Source organism: Saimiri boliviensis, chromosome 11 (genome assembly GCF_048565385.1).
Source record: "Saimiri boliviensis isolate mSaiBol1 chromosome 11, mSaiBol1.pri, whole genome shotgun sequence".
Taxonomy (NCBI): domain Eukaryota; kingdom Metazoa; phylum Chordata; class Mammalia; order Primates; family Cebidae; genus Saimiri; species Saimiri boliviensis.
In genome coordinates, this window is record NC_133459.1 from 50,605,667 (window position 1) to 50,630,751 (window position 25,085).

General features: G+C 40.3%; 1 protein-coding gene and 1 pseudogene across 4 annotated transcripts in view; both read left to right on the forward strand.

Annotated features, from left to right (window-relative positions):
* Positions 1-25,038, forward strand: part of LOC101038589 (phosducin-like protein 3 pseudogene) — a 28,940-nt pseudogene extending 3,902 nt beyond the window's left edge.
* ZFYVE9 (zinc finger FYVE-type containing 9) overlaps positions 1-25,085 on the forward strand; it is a 227,987-nt gene that overhangs the window by 41,175 nt on the left and 161,727 nt on the right. The gene's annotated exons all lie outside the window — the stretch shown is intronic.

Genomic DNA, 25,085 nt, shown 5'->3' on the forward strand with positions numbered 1-25,085 from the left:
CCAAGCCATTTCAACAACCTGCACGACCAACTATCCTGGTAGGAATCTGCCCACAATATTTGTTGACCTGGAAGGAGATATCAAGGCTCAGTTTATCAGTCCTCTGGTGTTGGGCACCATGAACCTGAGAGGAGATGAGTTGATGTGAAAACTATGTGAATCTGAAGTAATTAAGACAGACCTGGAGGAAAACCCTAAGAAGCTGATTGAAGATGTGTTGCTATCCTCAGTGCAGTACTCTCTCCCGGTAAGGAGGGACAGCGTTTCCAAGGGTGACTGAGGCTGCAGCTGCTATCACATGCCAAACTTTCTTGCGACAAATTGTCTGCATTTTTTATAAAAAGGAAAAAGCAAGAATGAATCCTTCTGGTTTTAGTTTTGTATAAATTATGTTTCAAATCTTTACATTTTAGAAATAATCATTGCTGGAAATTCTGTTAAATATTTTAGAACTTTTAAAAAATTACAGTATTTCCTCCAAAAAAAAAAATTAAAACCAGCTATTGGTATGGCAAATGTCTGTTTTCCTCAAATATATTTTAAGTAAGCCATAAAACCTAGACACTATTTTTTGGCATATAACTATAAAAGGAAATACTTAGTTTTGGCTGAGTGCAGTGGCTCATGCCTGTAATCCCAGCACTTTGGGAGGCCAAGGTGTGTGGATCACCTGAGGTTGGGAGTTTGAGACCAGCCTGACCAACGTGGAGAAACCTCATCTCTACTAAAAATACAAAAAATTAGCTGGGTGTGGTGGTGCATGCCTGTAATCCCAGCTACTCAGGAGGCTGAGGCAGGAGAATCACTTGAACCTGGAAGGTGGAGGTTGCAGTGAGCCGAGATTGCGCCATGGCACTCCAGACTGAGCAACAAGAGCAAACGCCATCTAAAGAAAAAAAAAAAAAAAAAAAAAAGGCCGGGCGCGGTGGCTCAAGCCTGTAATCCCAGCACTTTGGGAGGCCGAGGCAGGTAGATCACGAGGTCAAGAGATCGAGACCATCCTGGTCCACATGGTGAAACCCCGTCTCTACTAAAAATACAAAACATTAGCTGGGCATGGTGTTGTGTGCCTGTAATCCCAGCTACTCAGGAGGCTGAGGCAGGAGAATTGCCTGAACCCAGGAGGCGGAGGTTGCGGTGAGCCGAGATTGTGCCATTGCACTCCAGCCTGGGTAACAAGAGCGAAACTCTGTCTCAAAGGAAAAAAGAAAAAAAAAGCGTAATATTTAGTTTTAAATAAATGTGAATGAATTTTTAAAAACAATGTCCATTAGGATTGGCAGTGAGAAAGTCATTGATGACCTTAGGTAGAGCAGTTTTAGGAGATTGAAAGTAAGAAGATGGGTTAGTAATTTTTTTTTTAAAGAATGTGGCTGTGAAATGAAGGTGAAAGGACAGTAATTAGAGGGAAATATAGGGTTGAAGGAGAGGTTTTAATGTTTGTTATCAAAAGATATTGAGGATGTTTATAGACCGTCATAAAAGGGAAAGGTTGAAAAGATAGGACACAGGCACTTAGAGTATATTGTAAAGTAGGTTATTTCAAAATTAATTAATGTATATTGTGGGACATAAATTAATCAGTTAAATAGACTATGCATGTTTGGGATACACGTTTGTTGTAACTTATTAAAACAGCAACCACCAACACATAGAATACTTAAACTCAATTTTAGAAGTCATAGGAAACTAAGATTTTCTAGACCAGTTCCTTCATTGAACATATGAGGAAATTGAGACCTGTGTTTGTACTTTTGCCATTTAAGTTATTAATTTTATTCAAAATTATTTGTTTGTTTGCTTGTTTTTGAGCTGGAATCTCACTCTGTCACCCAGGCTGGAGTGCAGTGGTACGATCTCGGCTCACTGCAATCTCCGCCTCCCAGGTTCAAATAATTTTCCTGTCTCAGCTTCCCAAGTAGCTGGGATTACAGACACGTGCCACCATGTCTGGTTAATTTTCTTTGTATTTTAGTAGAGATGGGGTTTCACCATGTTGCCCAGGCTGGTCTCAAACTCCTGAGCTCAGGCAATCTACCTGCCTTGGCCTCCCAAAGTGCTGGGATTACAGGTGTGAGCCACTGCACCTGGCCTCAGCTGTATCTTTAATATATAAGCTTGTCAGAGCTTTTCTTTTTATAAAAATGATTTTTAAAAGACATGGTAAGGTAGAGTAGGGCTGCAGAGAGGAACATCATGGAGTTATGTCATAAACTCACACAGCTGTCAGGTGATTCAATATAGTTTACCTTTTTAGCTTACAGCTTTGAATTAGGTCATTTCATGGTTCTATTTGTCTTTTTGGCATTTCTTTAATGACAAGTGTAGGTGCCTCCCTGGCATGGTGTTCTTTTTATACTTTGCTTAGGTGGTGTTGGAGAAAGTGTTACTTTTGCCCAAATATTATTTGTGGTAGTTTTAAAATTACCAGATCAGTATGATGTTTTTGTGACCTACACTTAAAAAAGCTTTCAAGAAAAAAATTTTTTTTTTCAGACAGAGTTTCACTCTTGTTGCCCAGGCTGGAGTGCAATGGCACGATCTCAGCTCACTGCAACCTCTGCTTCCCGGGTTCAAGCAATTCTTCTGCCTCAGTCTCCAAGTAGCTGGGATTACTGGCGCCTGCCACCACATCTGGCTAATTTTTTGGTATATGTTTTAGTAGAGATGGGGTTATATCACATTGGCCAGGCTAGTCTTGAACTCCTGACCTCAGGTGATCCACCTGCCCCGGCCTCCCAGAGTGCTGGGATTACAGGGGTGAGCCACCATGCCTGGCCAGGAAAATAATTTTGAAGTCAGCGTTTTCCATTTTTTTGTGGGGGTGGGTGGGGGGTCCTGAATCAGATACTTAATGCAATAGCAAAGAAACAAATTCTTCCTTGACTGTTCAGGATGATTATTCCAGAGGACCATCCTTTAGATTGAACAGTTACTAATGTTCAGTGTAAAAGAATTGACAAACTGGGTGTGGTGGCCTATAATTCTAGCTACTTGGGAGGTTGAGGAGGCCGGATTACTTGAGGCCAGGAGTTAGAGACCAGTCTGGACAACATAGTGAGACCCCATCTCAAAATCGAAACATCTGGGCACACAAAGACTGTGGCTTATGCCTGTAATCCCAGCCCTCTGGGAGGACAAGGGGGAGGATTGCTTGAACTCAGGAGTTCGAGACCAGCCTGGGTAGCATACTGAGACCCTGTCTCTAAGCAAAACAAAACAAAACAAAAAAAATAATTGATAAAATATTTTGCAAATCCAATGACCTACAACATTTTTTGTTTCTTTGTTTGGGAGTGGAACCGTTGGGTCTGCCTCCCCATTGAAGTACTATCTCCCCACTTGCCAACACTCATCCCAGGTTTATACTCTTCTTAAGAGGTGTTCAGTGATTTATTTTATTTTACTTTATTTTTGAGACAGAGTTTCGCTCTTGTTGCCCAGGCTGGAGTGCAATGGCGCGATCTCAGCTTACTGCAACCTCCACTTCCTGGGTTCAAGCAATTCTTCTGCCTTGCCTGGCTAATTTTGTATTTTTAGTAGAGACGGGGTTTCTCCATGTTGGCCAGGCAGATCTCTAATTCCCGACCTCAGGTGGTTGACCTGCCTCCCAAAGTGCTGTAATTACAGGTGTGAGCCACCGCGCCTGGCCCAGAGGTGTTCAGTAATTTAATACCTACTAGTTCAGCTATTTCATTTAAGAGGGGATAATTATTACACCTTACAGAGTGCTTTCACTTTTGATTTTCTTAACAATCAAAGGGTTGGAGCAGATATTTTTATCATCCTCATTTAAGAGGAGAAAAAAACAGAAAGAAGCTAAGCAACTTTTCTAATGTCATACCATGCTAAAAGATTGTAAATTCCCATGAAGAGACTTATTCTGACAAAATTATCAATGCTTAGTATAGGTATTTTTATAAAATTAAAAATGAAATTATAAGCCTGGGAAATGTTATTGAGGAATGTCTAAAATTCTGTTGCTTAGCTCTGTTTAGTAGTTGTAGAGTATTATTCCCTAATTAATAAACCAAACAAGTAAAATATGCTATTTATTGAGTTGGAAGTTTTAATATAGAGCATTGCTAAGTACTTTTAAGTCCTTTATTAAAAATAAAATTGCCTAGATGCAGAAAAGACTTTTGATAAAATTCAACCTACTGACCAGGCACAGTGGCTCATGCGTGTAATCCCAGCACTTTGGGGAGGCTGAGGTGGGTGGATTACTTGAGGTCAGGAGTTCAAGACCAGCCTGGCCAACATGATGAAACCTCATCTCTACTAAAAATACAAAATCAGCTGGGCATGGTGGCAGGTGCCTGTAATCCCAGCTACTAGGGGGGCTGAGCAGGAGAATCGCTTGAACCTGTGAGGCGGAGGTTTCAGTGAGCCAAAATCATGCCATTGTACTTCAGTCTGAGCAACAGAGTGAGACTCTGTCTCAAAAAAACAAAAAAACAAACAAAAACCTCTCAGTAAACTAGGTATTAAAGGAACGTACCTCAAAATAGTAATAACCATCTATGGCCAACCCACAGCCAACTTCATACTGAATGGGCAGAAGCTGGAAACATTCCCTTGAAAACTGGCACAAGACAAGGATGCCCTTTTCCACTACTCCTATTCAACATAGTATTGGAAGTCCTGTCGAGGTAAGGCAAGAGAAAGAAAGGGATTCCAGACAGGAAGAGAGGAAGTAAAACTATTCATGTTGGCAGATGACATGATTCTCTATTTAGAAAACCTCATAGTCTTGACCCGAAAGCTCTTTCAGCTGATAACTTCAGCAAAGTTTCAGGATACAGAATCAACACAGAAATCACTAGCATTCCTAGATACCAACAACAGCCAAGCTGAGAGCCAAATTAGAAACACAATCCCATTCACAATTGCCGCAAAAAGAATAAAATATTAATACCTAGGAATATAGTTAACCAGGGAGGTAAAAGATCTCTACAATGAGAATTACAAAATATTGCTCGAAGGAATTAGAAATGACACAAACAAATGGAAAAACATTCCATGCTTATGGATAGGAAGAATAAATATCATTAAAATGGCCATACTGCCTAGAGCAATTTACAGATTCAATGCTATTCCTATCAAACTATCAATTGCATTCTATCTACACAGAATTTTAAAATTCATATGGAAACAAAAAAGAGCCCCCAAATCAAGATAATCCTAAGCAAAAAGAACAAAGCTGGAGGCATCATGTTACCCCACTCAAACTATACTACAGTGCTACAGTAACCAAAACAGCATGGTGCTAGCACAAAACAGGCACTTAGACCAATGAAACAGAATAGAGAGCCCAGAAATAAGGCTCACATCTACAACCATCTAATCTTCAGCAAAGCTGATAGAAACTAGCAATGGGGAAAGGACTTCTTATTCAATAAATGGTACTGAGATAACTGGCTAGCCATATGCAGAAGATTGAAGCTGGACCCCTTCCTTATATTATGCCCCAAAATCAACTCAAGATGGATTAAAGACTTAAATGTAAAACCCAAAAGTATAAAAACCCCAGAAGAGAGCCTAGGCAATACATTTTGGATGTAAGAACTGGCAAAGATTTCATAATGAAGACCTGAAAGCAGTTTCAAGAAAAGCAAAAATTGACAAATGGCATCAAATTAAACTTAAGAGCTTCTGTACAGCAAACTACTAACAGAGTAATCAGACAGCCTACAGAATGGGAGAAAAGTTTTGCAAACTATGCAAGACAAAGATCTGATATCCAGCACCTAAAAGAAACTTAAACGAATTTACAAGAGAAAAACAATCCCATTGAAAAGTAGGCAAAGGACATGAACACTTTTCAAAAGAAGACATACATGTGACCAACAAGCATATGAAGGAAAGCTCACCATCACTGATCATTAGAGAAATGCAAACCAAAACAACAATGAGATACCATCTCACACCAGTCAGAATAGCTATTGTTAAAAAGTAAAAAAATAACAGATGCTAGCAGGTTGTGGAGAAAGGGGAATGTTTATACATTGTTGGTGGGAGTGTAAATTAGTTTAACAATTATGGAAAATGATTCCTTTACACAGTGATTCCATTGTGTTGTGATTCCTCGCAGAGCTAAAAACAGAACTACCATTTGACCAAGCAATCCCATTACTGTGTACATACCCAAAGGAAAATAAATTGTTCTACTGTAAAGACACATGCATGCATATGTTCATTGCAGCACTATTCACAGTAGCAAAGACATGGAATCAACCTAAATGCCCATCAGTGGCAGATTGGATGAAGAAAATGCAGTACATACAAACCATGGAATACTATGCAGCCATAAAAAAGAACAAGACCATGTGCTTTGCAGGAACATAGTTGGAGCTGGAGGCCATTATACTTAGGAAACTAATGTAGAAACAGAAAACCAAATACCACATGTTCTTTATAAGTGAGAGCTAAATGATGAGAACACATGGACATGAAGAGGGGAATGACAGACACTGGGGCCTACTTGAGTGTGGAGGCTGGGAGGAGGGAGAAGTTCAGAAAAAATAACTACTAGGTACTAGGCCTATACCTGGGTGACAAAATAATTTGTACAACAAATCCCTGTGACATGAGTTTACCTATATAACAAACTTGCACTTGTACCCCTGAACCTAAAATATAAGTTAAATTTTTTGAAAAATAAAATTGCCTAGTTTATTCCAACAGTTATAGTTGGCATTTGATGAATATTTTGATTAATACGATTTTATTAAAAATAATAGTTTTGGGCCGGGCGCGGTGGCTCAAGCCTGTAATCCCAGCACTTTGGGAGGCCGAGGCGGGTGGATCACAAGGTCAAGAGATCAAGACCATCCTGGTCAACATGGTGAAACCCCGTCTCTACCAAAATTACAAAAAATTAGCTGGGCATGGTGGCGCGTGCCTGTAATCCCAGCTACTCAGGAGGCTGAGGCAGGAGAATTGCCTGAACCCAGGAGGCAGAGGTTGCGGTGAGCGGAGATCGCGCCATTGCACTCCAGCCTGGGTAACAAGAGCGAAACTCCCTCTCAAAAAAAAAAAAAAAAAAATAGTTTTGGGCCGGGTGCGGTGGCTCAAGCCTGTAATCCCAGCACTTTGGGAGGCCGAGGCGGGTGGATCACGAGGTCGAGAGATCGAGACCATCCTGGTCAACATGGTGAAACCCCGTCTCTACTAAAAATACAAAAATTAGCTGGGCATGGTGGCACGTGCCTGTAATCCCAGCTACTCAGGAGGCTGAGGCAGGAGAATTGCCTGAACCCGGGAGGCGGAGGTTGCAGTGAGCCGAGATCGTGCCATTGCACTCCAGCCTGGGTAACAAGAGCGAAACTCCGTCTCAAAAAAAAAAAAAAAAATAATAATAATAATAGTTTTGTAATTTTGTACAAAAAATAGTTTCGTAGCCTGTAAAATGAATTTATAGCTGTGAGAGGACTGTTGGCTAATTTTATATGTATTGCAGTGGCTTATATAGTAGGCTGATGGACATGGCAGAATAGGCATGTTAAGGTCAGGCCGATTAGAATTACAGTTATTTCTAGTTTTAATTCCTGTTTTTAAAATAGCTTTATTGAGATACACAGATAACATAAAATTCACCTGTTCAAAATATAGAATTCAGTAGTTTTCAGAGTTGTGCAATAATCACCACTGTCTAATTTTATTTTGTTTTATTTTTATTTATTTATTTTGAGACAGTCTTGTTCTGTCACCCAGGCTGGAGTGCAGTGGTGTGATCCTGGCTCACTGGAACCTCTGCCTCCCTGGTTTAAATGATTTTCCTGCCTCAGCCTCCCAAGTAGCTGGGATTACAGGTGTGCGCCACCACGGCTGGGTAATTTTTGCTTTTGTTCTTGTTATTTTGAGATGGAGTCTCGCACTGTCACTAGGTTGGAGTGCAGTGACTTGATCTCGGCTCACTGCAACCTTTGCCTCCCAGTTCAAGTGATTCTCCTGCCTCAACCTCCCAAGTAGCTGGGACTACAGGTGCATGCCACCACACCCAGCTAATTTTTGTATTTTTAGTAGAGACGGGGTTTCATCATGTTGGCCAGGATGGTCTCGATCTCTTGACCTCAAGATCTGCCCGCCTCGGCCTCCCAAAGTGCTGGGTTTACAGGCATGAGCCACTGTGCCCGACCAATTGTTGTATTTTCAGTAGAGATGGGGCTTTGCCATGTTGACCAGGCCGGTCTTGAACTCTTGACCTCAAATGAGCGACCTGCCTTGGCATCCCAAAGTGCTGGGATTATAGGTGTGAGCCACTGCACCTAGCCAGATTTATGATTTTCTTTTTAAAAAGCTATTTCAGGAAGATTATGGATGATATATTTTATAGAGATATGAAGACATTAACACTAGTTGTTGTTGGTCAGGCTGGTCTGGAACTCCTGACCTAAAGTGATCTACCTGCCTTGGCCTTCCAAAATGCTGGGATTACAAGCGTGATCCGCTATACCTGGTCCCATAATTTTAGAATACTTAAGTTACCCCAGAAAGAAGCTTTCTACCCATTTACAGTCATTCCCTCTCTCACTTCTTTTCAGCCCCTGACAACCACAAATCGACTTTATGTCTTTATGAGTTTGCCTATTCTAGACATGTCATATAAGTGGTATCTGCATCAGGCTTCTTTCACTTAGCATCTTTTCAAGGTTCATCCATGTTGTAGCATGTATTTGTACTTCCTTCTTAAAATTATTTACTTACTTATTTTTTAGATGAAGCCTTGCTCTATCGCGTAGGCTGGAGTGCAGTGGTGTGACCTCAGCTCGTTGCAACCTCTGCCTCCCAAGTTCAAGTGGTTTTCCTGCCTCAGCCTCCCGAGTAGCCAGGACTACAGGTGTGTGCCACCACGCCCAGCTAATTTTTGTATTTTTAGTAGAGACTCAGTTTCACCATGTTGGCCTGGATGGTCTCAATCTCCTGACCTTGTGATCCACCTACCTTGGCCTCCCAAAGTGCTAGGATTACAGGTGTGAGCCACCGTGCCTGGCCCATTTTATTTTTTATAATATTATTTATACCAAATAATATTACGTTGTGTATACCATAGTTTATTCCTTTGTCAGTTAATGGACATTTGGGTCGTTTCTACATTGGGGTTTCATGAATGTTGCTGCTGTGAACAGTTGTGTACAGATTTTTTTGTGGACATAGACTCCTGTCTCTTGGATATTTACCAAGGAGTGGAATTATTTGGGCCATATTATAACTCTGTTTACCTTTTTGATGAACTGCCAGACTGTTTTATAAAGCAGTTGTACCATTTTACATTCCTATCAACAATATATGAGAATTTCAGTTTCTTCACATCTTTACCAATACCTGTTCTTGTCTGTCATTTTTATTCTGGCTGTCCTAGCTATTGTAAAGTGATAACTCAGTGGGGTTTTCTTTTTTTTTCTTTTTTTTTTTTTTTAATTGAAACGGAGTCTCACTCTGTCACCCAGGCTGGAATGCAGTGGCATGATCTTGGATCACTGCAACCTCCGCCTTCTGGGTTCAAATGATTCTCCTGCCTCAGCCTCCCGAGTAGCTGGGATTATCGGTGTGCGCCACCATGCCCAGCTAATGTTTGTATTCTTAGCAGAGATGGGGTTTTGTCATGTTGACCAGGCTGGTCTCGAACTCCTGACCTCAAGTGATCCACCCACCTTGGCCTCTTAAAGTGCTGGAATTATGGGCGCGAGCCACTATGCCCCGCCTAATTTTTTGTATTTTTGGTAGAGATGGGGTTTCACGATGTTGGCAAGGCTGGTCTCAAATTTCTGGCCTTGAATGACTTGCCCACCCCCCACCCAGCTTCCCGAAGTGCTGGAATTACCGGTGTGAGCCTCCACACCTGGACTTAGGCTTTTTTGTTTGTTTCTTTTTTTTTTTTTTTTTTGGAGACAGACTCTTACTCTGTCATCCAGGCTGGAGTGCAGTGGCATGATCTCAACTCACTGCAACCTCTGCCTGCCGGGTTCAAGCGATTCTCCTGCCTCAGCTTCCTGAGTAGCTGGGATTACAGGCGCCCACCACTATGCCCTGTTAATTTTTTGTGTTTTTGGTAGAGACAGGGTTTCACCATGTTGGCTAGGCTGGTCTGGAACTGATGACTTTGTGATTCAACCCGCCTCAGCCTCCCAAAGTGCTAGGGATTACAGGCGTGAGCCATTGCGCCTGGCCAGGTTTTTTTTTTTTGTTTTTTTTTTTTAAACTTGTGCTTTTGGTGCATATTGCTTAGGGCAAGACCACAAAGATTTCTCCTATGTTTTCTTTGAAGAGTTTTAGCTCTTAAATTTGGATCTATTATTCATTTTGAGTTAATTTTTGTATATGGTGTGAGGTAGGTCCGACTTCATTCTTGTGCATGTGAACATCCAATACCGTTTGTTGAAAAATGTTCTTTTCTTATGGAATTGTGTTAATATCCTGGGCTTCAGATACTAAACAGGCAACCCTTGGCCTCTTCTGAACCCTGCAGATATGTTTTTCACCCAAGAAAATTTGGATTTCGAGACCCATTCTATTGGATAACTATGTTGATGAGAAGTGAGCATATATTGACCTCATTTTGTAATGGAAGCCCAGTATAACGCCCGTGATTATGTTCTGTACATGACTACAAATGGTGTAAACCATAACCAGTTCCTATTTTCCTACCACTTGTCAACTTGGAGCTGCTGCATTTTCATTCCAACAAGATTGTGTTTTACATTGATGTGATTGAAGTCCCTCTGCAGGGTACCTCTGGGTTCCTTCACAATACCTGTGTGTTTCTTTAGAATGGTGTTGACATTTTCTGGAATTTCAACAGTCTGATTGCTGAGAATTGTTTCGTTCTTGCAGTAGATTTGGCAAAGCTTCAATTGTTATTGTTGAATTGTCTGTTTCTCACTTCAGTTCTGTCAGTTTTTGCTTAATGTCCTTCGGGGCTCTGTTAGGTGCTCTAGTTTTAATTTAGTTGCACAGTATAGATTGCATTCTCAGTATGTGAATACTGTTGATAACTAAATAAAACCATGTGGCTGTCTCATGTGCTGTGACCAAAAAGTAGAATTTGTTTTGATATGACTTAGATGCTTAAAAGATTTTCAGTTCTATCGATAGTAAATTGTCATGTCTGGATTACATAAAGAAGCCTTGTCTTTGAGAAGGCTCTTGACTTCAGTGGTACTATGGTTCATAATAAGTGTCTGTGTGTATGTGAGGCACAGTGAACTGCAGCTCTTTAAACATGGCTGAGATAAAGTACTTAATCACTTTGTCGGTATATTTTTATTGAGCGTAAAGGGTAGATGATAGTGTAATATTTCTTGACTGTCCCTAGAAGAATTTGTGTCAGTAGACTCTGTTAACAGAGTCTACCTTTTATACAACCAACTATTAAACTGTATCTGGCTTGACAGGAAGGAGCAAATAAATAAATATCTATTACATTTTATGGATATTATTTTTCTGTGCCTCCCTCCCTCCCTACACAGGCAGTTGGATCATGTAGTGGCACGATATCAGCTCACTGCAGCTTCAACCTTTATGGCTCAAGTGATACTACTGCCTCAGCCTCTTAACCTCTCCAGTAGGTGGACTATAAATGCACACCACCATGCCTGGCTAATTTTTGTGTTTTTTGTACAGTCGGGGTTTCACCGTTTTGCCCAGGCTGGTCTTGAACTCCTAGACTCAAGCATTCTGCCCTCTTTGACCTCCCAAAGTGCTGAAATTACAGTCCTGAGCCACCATACTTGGCCAGTGAATATTATTTCCTTTTAATCTTCACAAATGACAATTTGAGATGGGAGGTGGTGTTCTTACTTTACAAATGAGGAGATTGAAACCCAGACTCCAGAGATTTATTAATTTGGCTAAGGTCACTGATAAATTATCTTTTTGTTCTCTGTCATTCTTTTGACAAATATACCAGGCTTTGAAGATGCAGCCATGACCCAGTTAGACACTTGCCCTCATGAAGTGACTTGTCTGGTAGAGTCCTTTTACTGATACTTCTTTGAACTATATTTCATGTAGTAGTGACGTATGTTTTTATAATTCTTTATGAAATATTTCTGCATTATCATCTACTTTTCTAATCCTTATTGCAGTCCTGTGACCCAGATGGGTTAGATATTATTGATATTATCCCCATTTGAAAGTAGGTAAACTGGTACTTAGGGTTATCAAAGTCGTATAGTTAGTAAATGGCTGAACCAGTACGCAAACCCAGATCATCTGGCTCTGGCAATCCTGCACTTTTTCCATTACACCACATTGTCTCATGATCTCACATAAAACTATAAGCTTAGATCACCAAGAGTGATATCCTGGAAAGTAACCAGTCTAGTGGCACTTAGCAAAGGAGTGGCACTTAGCAAAGGAGAGCTCAACCAGGCAGGGTGTATGGGAAAAGATTTAAAATCCGGAGACCGAAAAGCTGTATCCAGTGTGGGGAAATGGACTTATTGTTAAATAATGGTAGTGAGAAGAAATGATTTGGAGAGAGACTAAAACATGAAGAATATTAAGTGGACATGCCTTAGCAGCATGTTGACAGGCTTAGGACACAGTAATTGCCGGGGCATTTTTTTTTTTTTTTTTTTTTTTGAGACAGAGTTTCACTCTTGTTACCCAGGCTGGAGTGCAATGGCGCGATCTCGGCTCACCACAACCTCCGCCTCCTGGGTTCAGGCAATTCTCCTGCCTCAGCCCCCTGAGTAGCTGGGATTACAGGCACGTGCCACCATGCCCAGCTAATTTTTTGTATTTTTAGTAGAGACGGGGTTTCACCGTGTTGACCAGGATGGTCTTGATCTCTTGACCTCCTGATCCACCCACCTCAGCCTCCCAAAGTGCTGGGATTACAGGCTTGAGCCACCGCACCCGGCCCACATTTTTTTTTTTTTCTAGAACAAACACCTGAAACATGGTGAATTTAAGATGAAGATACCCAAACAACATCAGACTCTGCACAGAGCTACATGCTGCTGCAAATCAGGGTGTAATTTTAGAGGAGGGGAATGCTTTGTTTTACATTGATTACTTTAGCTACTTTCATGCATTTTCAGAGATGGCAATCTATAAAAACAGTTGAGTGCTTTTTCTGTGTAAAAAGCACTTTTAGGCATTGTGGGAGTGATTCAAGGTAAGTTTGACACCATCATTACCCATAAGTGCGTAATCTAGTAAGGAGATTTTGCTACATTCAAATACGCTTGTTCATCCAGAGTCTATTGTGTACAAGACCCTGTACCAACTATTTTAGGAAACGAGTACATAAGTCAGAAATTGCTCCTAAGCCTTTGGCTTATACTCTCCATTGATTGCTTAGAGGGTATATGTTACTTCCTTCCCTTAAATCTAAGTAGTTACAAACCTTTTAAAATTTGTAGGACTTGAAATTCTTTTGGCAAAACAGTAGTCAGTACTGCCACCCTTGTGATTTGGCCACAAACAAAACCTGACAGCCTATGGGTCAGAGTGTAGGTGTCATATTAGAAAATACTTGCATCATATTTAATAGTCCAAGGATTAACGCCTAGGATGTGTAAAGACTGACAAGTCATTAAGGAAAAATGCAAACATCTAACAGAAGAAAATGGACAAAGAATTTAAACAGGAGGTCATAGAATGGGAAATTCAAAAGGCTAAAACAGTAAAAATATATGTTCAATCTTACTGTTTATCAGGAAAATGATTCCATAATGAAATATTACTTCTGCTTCTCATTGACAAAAATAAAAGTAATAGCAAATTTAAGTAATAAGAAATCTTTGAGTACTTTCTGAACCGTAGACAAAACAATCCACAGCAATCCTATGAGATAGGGACTACTATTATTATTATTATTATTATTATTATTATTATTATTATTACTGTTTTGTTGATAAGGGACTTGAGGCACAACAGTAGAGTAACTTGTCCAAAGTCAGACATCTCGTGCTTGTTGAACTCCCATTTGAACTCAGGCAGTCATTCTCTACAGCCTACACTCCTTTTTGTTGTTGCCTAGGCTATACTCAAACTCCTGGGCTCAAACAGTCCCCCGACTTCAGCCTCCTGAGTACCTGGGACTACCCTGCACAGTTTAGAGCCTGCACTCTTTTTTTTTTTTTTTTTTTTTTTTAAGACAGAGTTGCGTTCTTGTTACCCAAGCTGGAGTGCAATGGCGCAATCTCGGCTCACTGCAACCTCCTCCTCCTGGGTTCAAGCAGTTCTCCTGCCTCAGCCTCCCGAGTAGCTGAGACTACAGCCATGCGCCACCATGCCCAGTTAATTTTTTGTATTTTTAGTAGAGACGGGGTTTCACCATGTTGACCAGGATAGTCTCGATCTCTTGACCTCGTGATCCACCCGCCTCGGCCTCCCAAAGTGCTGGGATTATAGGCGTGAGCCACCGTGCCCAACCTGAGCCTACACTCTTAATCATGAGAGCAATGTCCTTGTCTGGGTTGGCTGTTATTATGCTGTGTACCCAACCTCTAGAACAGTGTCTAGCAGAAAGAAAACATTTAAATATTTGTTGAATGAATGGATACAGGTAATTAATTTTTAAAATGAAAGCATATTAGGCACATCATTTTGGAGCATAATTTGTCAGTATCCAAAAAGATACAGATTAATGACTCAGTAATTCTGCATCTTAATATTTATCTTCAAACATACACACACATGCATATATATACATGTCTAAGGAGGTATGTACAAGGGTGTTAATGGGAACTTTCTTTGTAATTGTGGAAAAATGGGGGAAAATGTAAATGCCTATTAGTGCTTTGTATAACTGATAAACAGGAAAACTATGATATGATCATATTATAGAATTCTATATGTAAAATTAATACAAAGTAGTTGTAATCCCAGCTTCTCGGGAGGCTGAGGGACAAGAATTGCTTGAGCTTGGGAGGCAGAGGTTGCAGTGAACTGAGATTGTGCCGCTGCACTCCAGCCTGGGCGATGGAGCCAGACTCCATCTTAAAACAAACAAACAAAGTAGTTTATCTGGAAAGATATCTAGGTTATATTACTGAGAGAGAAAAACAAGTTATAGAGCCTTTCCTTCCAAAATAGATTCTAGATGATGAAAGAGTGAAGCAAACAAAAGTAACCATGAAAATAGCATAGAAAATATGGGCGAATATGTTCATAATATTGGTATAAAAAGGCTTTTTCTAAGCATGATATGAAATGTAGAAGCCAAAAATGAAGATTCATGAATTTGACTACATAGAATTGAAGACCTTCATATCAAAAAAACACTCACTCAAACATTAAACTGAGACTTAGATTTTAAACATGATACATATAAAGAATATTTGTAGGTAATTTGCAGAAAGGTCAATAAACATATGAAAGATATAAAGTAGATGTTTAGCTTTTATTCATAATGAAAACTATGAATTAGAAAATCAAGTTCCATTTACTACCTGTGAGATTGGAAGAAAATTGATTTTATTCAGTAATGATAAGAGCATGGAAAAAAAAATTCTTGTATATGCCCCTTTGAGGAAATAAACAACATGTTTGGTGGAAAACTTGGCAATATTTATTAAAATTTAAAATGTGCACTACCGCTCTCTCAAACGTTGCTTTTAGAGATTATTGCACGTTAAAGGGTAAAGATACAGGTACAAGGATATTCATTATATTGTTGATATGCATAAAAGCATGGAAGCAATCTAATTGCTTATGGATAGGGATAAGAACTAAATTGTAGTACTATATGTCTATTTAATGGAATGCTATTCAGCTATTTAAAAAGATAGCAAATTTAGGCTGGGCGTGGTGGCACATGCGTGTAATCCTAGCACTTTGGGAGGCCGAGGTGGGTGGATCACCTGAGGTCAGGAGTTCAAGACTAGCCTGGCCATCTTGGTGAAACTCCATCTTTAAAAAAAGAAAAAAAGGAAAAAAAGATAGCAAATTTAGATGTACATGCATGACTTATTTAATACTGCACTGTGTAGTGCATCAGCATATAGCATTATGTTGATTATAATGCTATGCTAAATAGCATGTATGAATATATTATATAACAATAGACGTGTATATTTTTTAAGTCCGTGGTAATAACCTATTAACCTATACTTCTCTCCCTGCTCTGCAGTGTTTACTGCCATCTGTAGTGGGAGTATTAATAAATTCAGACAGGGCCGGGCGCGGTGGCTCATGCCTGTAATCCCAGCACTTTGGGAGGTGGAGGCAGGTGGATCATGAGGTCAAGAGATCCAGACCAGGCCGGGCGCGGTGGCTCAAGCCTGTAATCCCAGCACTTTGGGAGGCCGAGGCGGGTGGATCACGAGGTCGAGAGATTGAGACCATCCTGGTCAACATGGTGAAACCCCGTCTCTACTAAAAGTGTAAAAAATTAGCTGGGCATGGTGGCACGTGCCTGTAATCCCAGCTACTCAGGAGGCTGAGGCAGGAGAACAGCCTGACCCCAGGAGGCGGAGGTTGCGGTGAGCCGAGATCGCGCCATTGCACTCCAGCCTGGGTAACAAGGGCGAAACTCCGTCTCAAAAAAAAAAAAAAAAAGAGATCCAGACCATCTTGGTCAACATGGTGAAACCCTGTCTCTACTAAAAATACAAAAAATTAGTTGGGCATGGTGGTGCGTGCCTGTAATCCCAGCTACTCAGGAGGCTGAGGCAGGAGAATTGCCTGAACCCAGGAGGCGGAGGTTGCGGTGAGCTGAGATTGCGCCATTGCACTCCAGCCTGGGTAACAAGAGTGAAACTCCGTCTCAATAAATAAATAAATAAATAAATAAATAAATAAATTCAGACATACCGTAGTGTTTATATGTTATTAAACCATATATTTTTCTTTTCCTTGTTCTTTTTCTTTGCAAAACAGTGAACACAACTTCTAGCTCATGGAAGCATTTTTACGCTGCAAATATTTCTAAAGGGTGAAAAGAGGTAAAAGAGGAATGTTTCCAAATATATACATACCTAGTGGTTAAGAATCTGGGACATGAAACTAGATTGCCTGGATTCAAATTCTGGCTGTGTCACTGTGTGTGACTTTGTGCAAGCCACTTACATTCTTTTTGCCTCCATTTCTTCATTATCCATTCAATAAATACTTGAATGCTTACTCTATGCCAAATACTTTTCCGGATGCCAGCAGTACAACAATGAGCATTACAGAAAATCTCTGTTCTCTGATAGTATGTATCTTGGAGGGCCTAGTTCTACACCCACTGTTTAGGATTATTAAGAAGAGTAAAAGTTTAATACCTGAAAAGCACTTGGAAGACTGTCTGGTACATAGTAAGTGGTCATTAAATATTATTATTCCCTTTCTTCTTTGCCACAAAGTAGACACAGTGTTTTTTATTTTTATTTTGGACAGAGTATTAATGTATTAACTAGTCTATGAAAGTTTTTGATAAATGCAATGGCATTAAAAGATATATGAAGCCTGTTTCAATATAGTCTTTCCCCCCCGCCCCGAGACAGAGTCTCACTGTGTTACCTAGGCTGGAGTACAGTGGCCCAGTCTCAGCTCACTGCAACCTTTGCTTCCAGGGTTCAAGCAGTTCTCCTGCCTCAGCCTCCCAAGTAGCTGGGACTTACAGGCGCATGCCACCATGTCCTGCTAATTTTTGTATTTTTTGTTAAGAAACTGGGTTTCACCATGTTGGCCAGGCTGGTCTTGAACTCCTGACCTCATGATCCACCTGCCTCAGCCTCCCAAAGTGCTGGAAATACGGGCATGAGCCATCGTGCCTGGCCAGTGTAATCTCATTTGTCCACAATCTGGATCCTCCCATACACTCTTTGTCATTGAGCCCTAACTTGGTAGACTTGTACACTACTGGCCACTAAATCTTAGCATATGCCATGTTACAAAAGCTCTCAAGCATTGAGTGCTCTGCCACATATTTAGAGTGTGCTAACTGTTGAAATGTACATTTTTACAGTGGTTCTTTTAAGGAGTCCTGACGGAAATGATAGAGAAGTCAAATATAAAGATCAACACATTATAAAAATTGGTAAGTTGGCTGGGCTCATGCCTGTAATCCCAGCACTTTGGGAAGCCAAGGCAGGTGGATCACTTGAGACTAGGAGTTCGAGACCATCCTGGCCAACATGGTGAAACCCCATCTCTACTGAAAATACAAAAATTAGCTGGGCATGGTGGCGGGTGTCTATAGTCCCAGCTACTCGGGAGACTGAGGCAGGAAAATTGCTTGAACCCAGGCAGAGGTTACAGTGAGCCATGATTGCACCACTACACCCTAGCCTGAGTGACAGAGCAAGACCCCATTTCAAAAAAAAAAAAAAAAATTGGTGAATTGGAGGTCATCATAAACATCAATATGGCCTAGAAGGATTATTAATTGTGTACCATTTAATAGGAGAAATTTTTTAGTGGTATTTATTAACTCATAAATTTATAAAATCTCAGCATCTGTTTACATGGATAAAGGATCAGAGGTTGGAAAGAGCATGATACTCTTGAAGAATAAGATGTTAGGATGTATGTAGAGAAGTAAGCAAAATACAAAGTGGCAAAAGTGTAAACTGGAGAGGTAGGCAAGTGTTAAAATTATGCAGGACCTCATAAAATCTTAGTATGGAGTCTTGGTATTATATTTAAGTATTATTTAATATCAAGATATCATATTTAATATTAACTGAAGAGTTTCAAGTAGAAGAATAGGTCTTTCAAAATATCAGTTTAACAGCTGAATGGAGAATGGATTGGAGGAGGAGGTGGCAGAAATAGATGTAAGAATATTATTGAAGATGCTTCAGTAATCCAGATGTGAGATAATAGTGGCCTGGACCAACCTAGTAGTTGTAGACAGAAAAGTAAATGGGTTTTCATTAAATGAGGACATGATCGAATGTTGATTGTGAGCATTATAGGGAGAGGGAGTGATAGAGAATGACTATAGCATGAACAACTGGGTAGATGATATAGAGAATAGAGAAAAAAACATTGATTAGTATGAAAATAGATGTACGTGTTGAGTTGAGATGTGTATGGGACAGGGAGACATTGAGTAGGCACTTAGATACATAGATTTAGATCCCAGAAAAGAGGTCACTCTTTTAAATTGGAATTTCTTAACAGATGGTGTTTGAAGCAATGGTAGTAGATATAATTCTCTTGGAAAATACTATAAATTGAGAAAAGAAGAGGACTCTGAGGAATTTTGGCATTTGAGATTCAGTAGAAGAGGAGGAGTCAGGGATGAAGGTGAGAGGTAGATGTCAACGAAATAGGATAAAATAAGAATTTGTAGTATCACACAAGTCATGGAAGAGTTCCATAAAGGAGGAGGATGTGATCTAATATAATTGAATGTTGCTAAGAGGTCAGATGAAATTAGGATCAAAAAGTGTCCATTGGTTTTGACAATATGGAAGTTATCAATGACTTGAAACAATCGTGGGGAAGCCAGAGAAGAGTGGGAACATAAGTAGAAGGTGGAGAGGATGCATCAAAAGCAGACTAACTCTCTTGAAAAAATATTCCTCTTGAATGTGAAGGGTTTACTGTTTGAAATTTGAAGTATAGTGGAACAACCAGATGGAGAAGTATTTTATATCAGATAGGTGAAGTTGTGCAGCTGTGAAGCTGTGGCCTTGGAATTTGAGTGAGAAGTGATGTTTAGAGAAATATGAGTCGTTTGAATGGAGGTGGTAGTTAAAGACTTCAGGAGAAAAGGGAGCCAAACTGGAAGAGCACCTACAGGCAGAGATTTTCTTTGGGTTGTCATTAACTAATGTAGTGCTTTTTTTTTTTTTTTTTTTTTTTCTTGAGACAGAGTCTCAGTCTGTCACCCCACACTGGAGTTCAGTGATGTGATCGCAGCTCACTACAACCTCTGCACCCTGGGTTCAGGTGATTCTTCTGCCTCAGCCTCCCAAGTAGCTGGGATTACAGGAGCCCACCACCCACGCTCAGAAAATTTTGGTATTTTTAGTAGAGATGGGGTTTCACCATGTTGGCCAAGCTGGTCTGGTCTCGAACTCCTTACCTGAGGTGATCCATCTGCGTTGGCCTCCCAAAGTGCTGGGATTACAGGCGTGAGCCACTGTTCTCGGCCTGTAGTGTTTTTGTTTTGTTTTGTTTTGTTTTGTTTTTTTGAGACGGAGTTTCGCTCGTGTTATCCAGGCTGGAGTGCAATGGCGCGATCTCGGCTCACTGCAACCTCCGCCTCCTGGGTTCAGGCAGTTTTCCTGCCTCAGCCTCCTGAGTAGCTGGGATTACAGGCACGTGCCACCATGCCCAGCTAATTTTTCTGTATTTTTAGTAGAGACGGGGTTTCACCATGTTGACCAGGATGGTCTCGATCTCTTGACCTCGTGATCCACTCGCCTCGGCCTCCCAAAGTGCTGGGATTACAGGCTTGAGCCACCGCGCCTGGCTTGTAGTGTTCTTTAATACAAGTAATTTGAGCATGGATTTGTTTCATCTAATTGTTATCCTACGGTTTGGCTGAGACAGTTCAGGTTATGTTCTTTTCAAATTTTCAAATTTGATATGGTGAAAAGTTAGAAACAATGCCCTAAATGCTCACAAAGAGTTGTCAAGATAGGAACATACATGGTATCTAATTTTACAACAAGTATTAAGCTATATGATTTTGTGAGCCTACCAGTTTGGCTAGTTTTCCAATTGGTACTTTGTAAGTGAAATATATCACTTGCATTGACTGGATTAGTAGTGACTCAATACTGCTTTATATATACTCTCTTTTTTTATTAGACTTTTTTTTTTTTTTGAGACTCAGTTTCGCTTTTGTTACCCAGGCTGGAGTGCAGTGGCACGATCTCAGCTCACCGCAACCTCTGCCTCCTGGGTTCAAGCAGTTCTCCTGCTTCAGCCTCCCGAGTAGCGGGGCCTACAGGCACGCACCACCATGCCCAGCTGATTTTTGTGTTTTTGGTAGAGATGGGGTTTCAACATGTTGACCAGGATGGTCTCAATCTCTTGACCTTGTGATCCACCCACCTTGGCCTTCCAAAGTGCTGGGATTATAGGGCGTGAGCCACCGCGCCCGGCCTAGACTTTGTTTTTTAGAGCAACTTTAAGTTCACAGTAAAATTGAGAGGAAAGTAGAGATTTCCTGTATATCTCCTCCCCTCACACGTATAGCCTCCCCCATTGTCAGTATCCTCCACAGTTGTTTCAGTTGAAGAACCTACATGAACACATCATTATCATGCAAAGATTATTGTTTTCATTGAGATTTACTGATTGGTGTTGTATATTTTATGAGTTTGGACAAATATTTAATGTTGTCATTTACCATAGTGATATAATACAGAGTGGTGTCACCACCTTAAAAATCTTTGTGCTTTTTAGCTGGGCATGGTGGCGCATGCCTGTAATCCCAGCTACTCAGGAGGCTGAGGCAGGAGAATTGCCTGAACCCGGGAGGCGGAGGTTGCGGTGAGCCGAGATCGCGCCATTGCACTCCAGCCTGGGTAACAAGAGCGAAACTCCATCTCAAAAAAAAAAAAAAAAAAAAAAATCTTTGTGCTCTGCTGATTCATTCCTCTCCCATAGTCTTTGACAGTCACGGATCTTTTTACTATTTCCCTAGTTTTGAGTTTTTCAGAATGTCACATACTTGGAATCATACAGTATGTAGCCTTTTCATATTGGTTTCTTTCACATAGAAATATGCCTTTAAGGTTCTTCCATATCTTTTTATGGCTTGATAGCTCATTTCTTTCTAGTGGAATCTTTTGTATGGATGTACCACAATTTTTATTTACCCATTCACCTACTGAATGAAGGACATCTTAGTTGCTTCTAAGTTTGGCAATTATGAATAAAGCTGCTATAAACATCTATGTGCAGGTTTTTGTGTAGACGTTAAGTTTTCAGCTTCTTTGTGTAAATACCGAGGAACACAATTGCTGGCTTTTATAGTAAGAGTATATTTAGTTTTGTAAGAAACAGGCAAACTGTCTTACAAAATGGCTGTACCATTTTGCATCCTCACAACAATGAATGAGAGTCCTTTTTGCACCCACATCCTCTCCAGCATTTGGCATTGTCAGTGTTCTAAATTTTGGCCATTCTAATAGGTGTGTGGTGGAATCTCATAGTTTTGATTTGTATTTTCCTGATAACATATAATGTAGAGTATCTTACCATGTGCCTGTTTGCCATCTGTATACCTTCTTTGGTGAAGTGTCTGTACAGGTCTTTGGCCTGTTTTTTGATCTGATTGTTTGTTTTTTATTGTTGCGTTTTAAAAGTTCTTTGTATATTTTGGATAATAGACCTTTATCAGATATATCTTTTTCAAGTGCTTTTCTTTTCATCCTCTTAACAGTGTCATTTACAGAGCAGAATTTTTATTTATTATTATTTTTTTGAGATGGAGTCTTTTCTGTCACCCAGGCTGGAGTACAGTAACACAGTCTTGGCTCACTGCAACCTCTGCCTCCCAGGTTCAAGCGATTCTCCTGTCTCAGCCTCACGAGTAGCTGGGATTACAGGCATGTGCCACCATGCTTGGCTATTTTTTGTATTTTTAGTAGAGCCAGGGTTTCACTGTTAGCCAGGATAGTCTCAATCTCTGCCCACCTCGGCCACTGGGATTACAGGTGTGAGCCATTGTGCTCGGCATTTTTTTTTTTTTTTTTTTTTTTTGAGGCAGGCTCTCACTCTGTCACCCAGGCTGGAGTGCAGTGGTGTGATCACCGCTCACTGCAGCCTCAACCTCCCAGACTCAAACCATTCTTCCTCCTTAGCCTCCTGAGTAGCTGGGAGGCTACTCACCACCATGCCTGGTTAATTTTTATATTTTTTTGTAGAGACAGAGTTTTGTCATGTTGCCCAGGCTGGTGTTGAACTCCTGAGCTCAAGCAATCTGCCCACTTTGGCCTCCCAAAGTGCTGGGATTACAGGTGTGAGCCACTGTGCCTGACCACAGAGCAGAAATTTTTAATTTTAGTTAAGTCCAATTTATCAGTTCTTTCTTTCATAGATCATGCCTTTGGTATTTTATCTAAAAAGTCATTGCCAAATCAAGAGTCATCTCGAGTTTCTCCTGTTCCAGTAGTTTAGTAGTTTTGTGTTTTATGTTTAGTTTTCTGATTGATTTTGAGTTAACTCTTGTGAAAGGTATATAAGTCCGTGTCTAGATTTATTTTTATTTTTTATTTTTTAATTTTTATTTTAAAATAAAGATGGGATTTCACCATGTTAGTCAGGCTGGTCTTGAACTCCTGACCTCAGGTGATCTTCCCGCCTTGGGCTCCAAAGTGCTTGGATTACAGGCGTGAGCCACCACGCCTGGCCTAGATTTATCTTTTTTTGTATGTGGATGTCTAGTTGTACAGTACCATTTGTAAAAATACTGTCTTTGGTACATTGTATTACTTTTGCTTTTTTGTCAAAGATCAGCTGACTAAATATGTGTTTGTGTATTTCTGGCCTCTATTCTGTTTTATAGATTTATTTGTCTATTCTTTCACTGATTTGACACTGCCTTAATTATAGTATGTTTTGAAATAGGGTGGTGTTAGGCTTCCACCTTTGTTCTTCTCTGTCAATAATGTGTTGGCTATTCTGGGTCTTTTGCCTCTCCATATAAATTTTAGAATTAATTTGTCAATATTTATAAAATAACCTTCTGGGATTTTGGTTGGGATTGTGTTGTATCTATAGATCAGGTCAGGAAGAAATGACATCTTGGCAATATTAAGTCTTTCTGTTTATGATCATGGAATATCTTCCCATTTATTTAGTTCTTTGATAGTGTTTATCAGAGTTTTGTTTTGTGTGTGTGTATAGATCTTGTACATATTATATTAGATCTTTATACAGAAGTATTTTGTTTATTTTGGTGCCAATGTAAATTGTATTGTGTATGTAAATATATGCATATATATATGTTTTTTGAGATGGAGTTTCGCTCTTGTTCTCAGCTCACCGCCACCTCTGCCTCCTGGGTTCAAGTGATTCTCCTGCCTCACCCTCCTAAGTAGCTGAGATTACAGGCGCCTGTAATTAGCACCCATGTCTGGCTAATTTTTTGTATTTTTAGTAGAGATGGGGTTTCTCTATGTTGAACAGGCTGGTCCTGACCTCAGGCGATCTGCCCGTTTTGGCCTTCCAAAGTGCTGGGATTACAGGCATGAGCCACTTGCTCCCAATTTACATTGGCACCAAAATAAACAAAATACATACTGTGTTTCTAATTTTAACTTCAACTTCTTCATTGGTGGTATAACACGAAAGTGATTAACTTTTATATATTAATCTTGTATCCTGTAACCCTGCTGTAATCACTTATTAATACCTGGAGTTTTTTTTGGTCAATTCTTTCAGATTTTCTACATAGATGGTTATGTCATATGTGAACAATAGTTTTATTTCTTCCTTCCCAGTCTGTATACCTTTTCTTTTCTTTTTTCTCTTCTCTTCTCTTCTCTTCTCTTTTCTTTTCTTTTCTTTTCTTTATTGCATTTGCTGGGGACTTTCAGTATGATGTTAAAAAGCAGTGGTGAGAGGGAACATCCTTGTCTTCTTCCTGGTCTTAGAAAGCGTTGAGTTTCTCGCAGTTAAGTGAGATGTTAGCTGTAGGGTTTTTTTTTTCCTTTTTTTTTTCTTTTTTTCTTTTCTTTTCTTTTTTTTTTTTTTTTTTGAGGCAGAGTCTTGCTCTGTTGCGAGGTGCCTGGCTGGAGTGCAGTGGCATGATCTCAGCTCACTGCAACCTCCGCCTCCCAGGTTCAAGCAATTCTCCTGCCTCAGCCACCCGAGTAGCTAGGACCACAGGCGTGTGACCATGCCCAGCTAATTTTTGTATTTTTTAGTAGAGATGGGGTTTCACCATGGTCTCGATCTCTTGACCTTGTGATTCGCCCACCTCGGCCTCCCAAAGTGTTGGGATTGCAGGTGTGAGCCACCGTGCCTGGCCTTTTTTTTCCTTTTTAGACGGAGTCTTGCTCTTGTTGCTCAGGCTGGAGTGCAGTGACTCCGTCTTGGCTCACTGCAACCTCTGCCTCCTGGGTTCAAGTGATTCTTGTGTCTCAGCCTCTCAAGTAGCTGGGATTACAGGCATGTGCCACCATACCTGGCTAATTTTTGTATTTTTTTTTTTTTTTTTTTTTTTGAGAAGG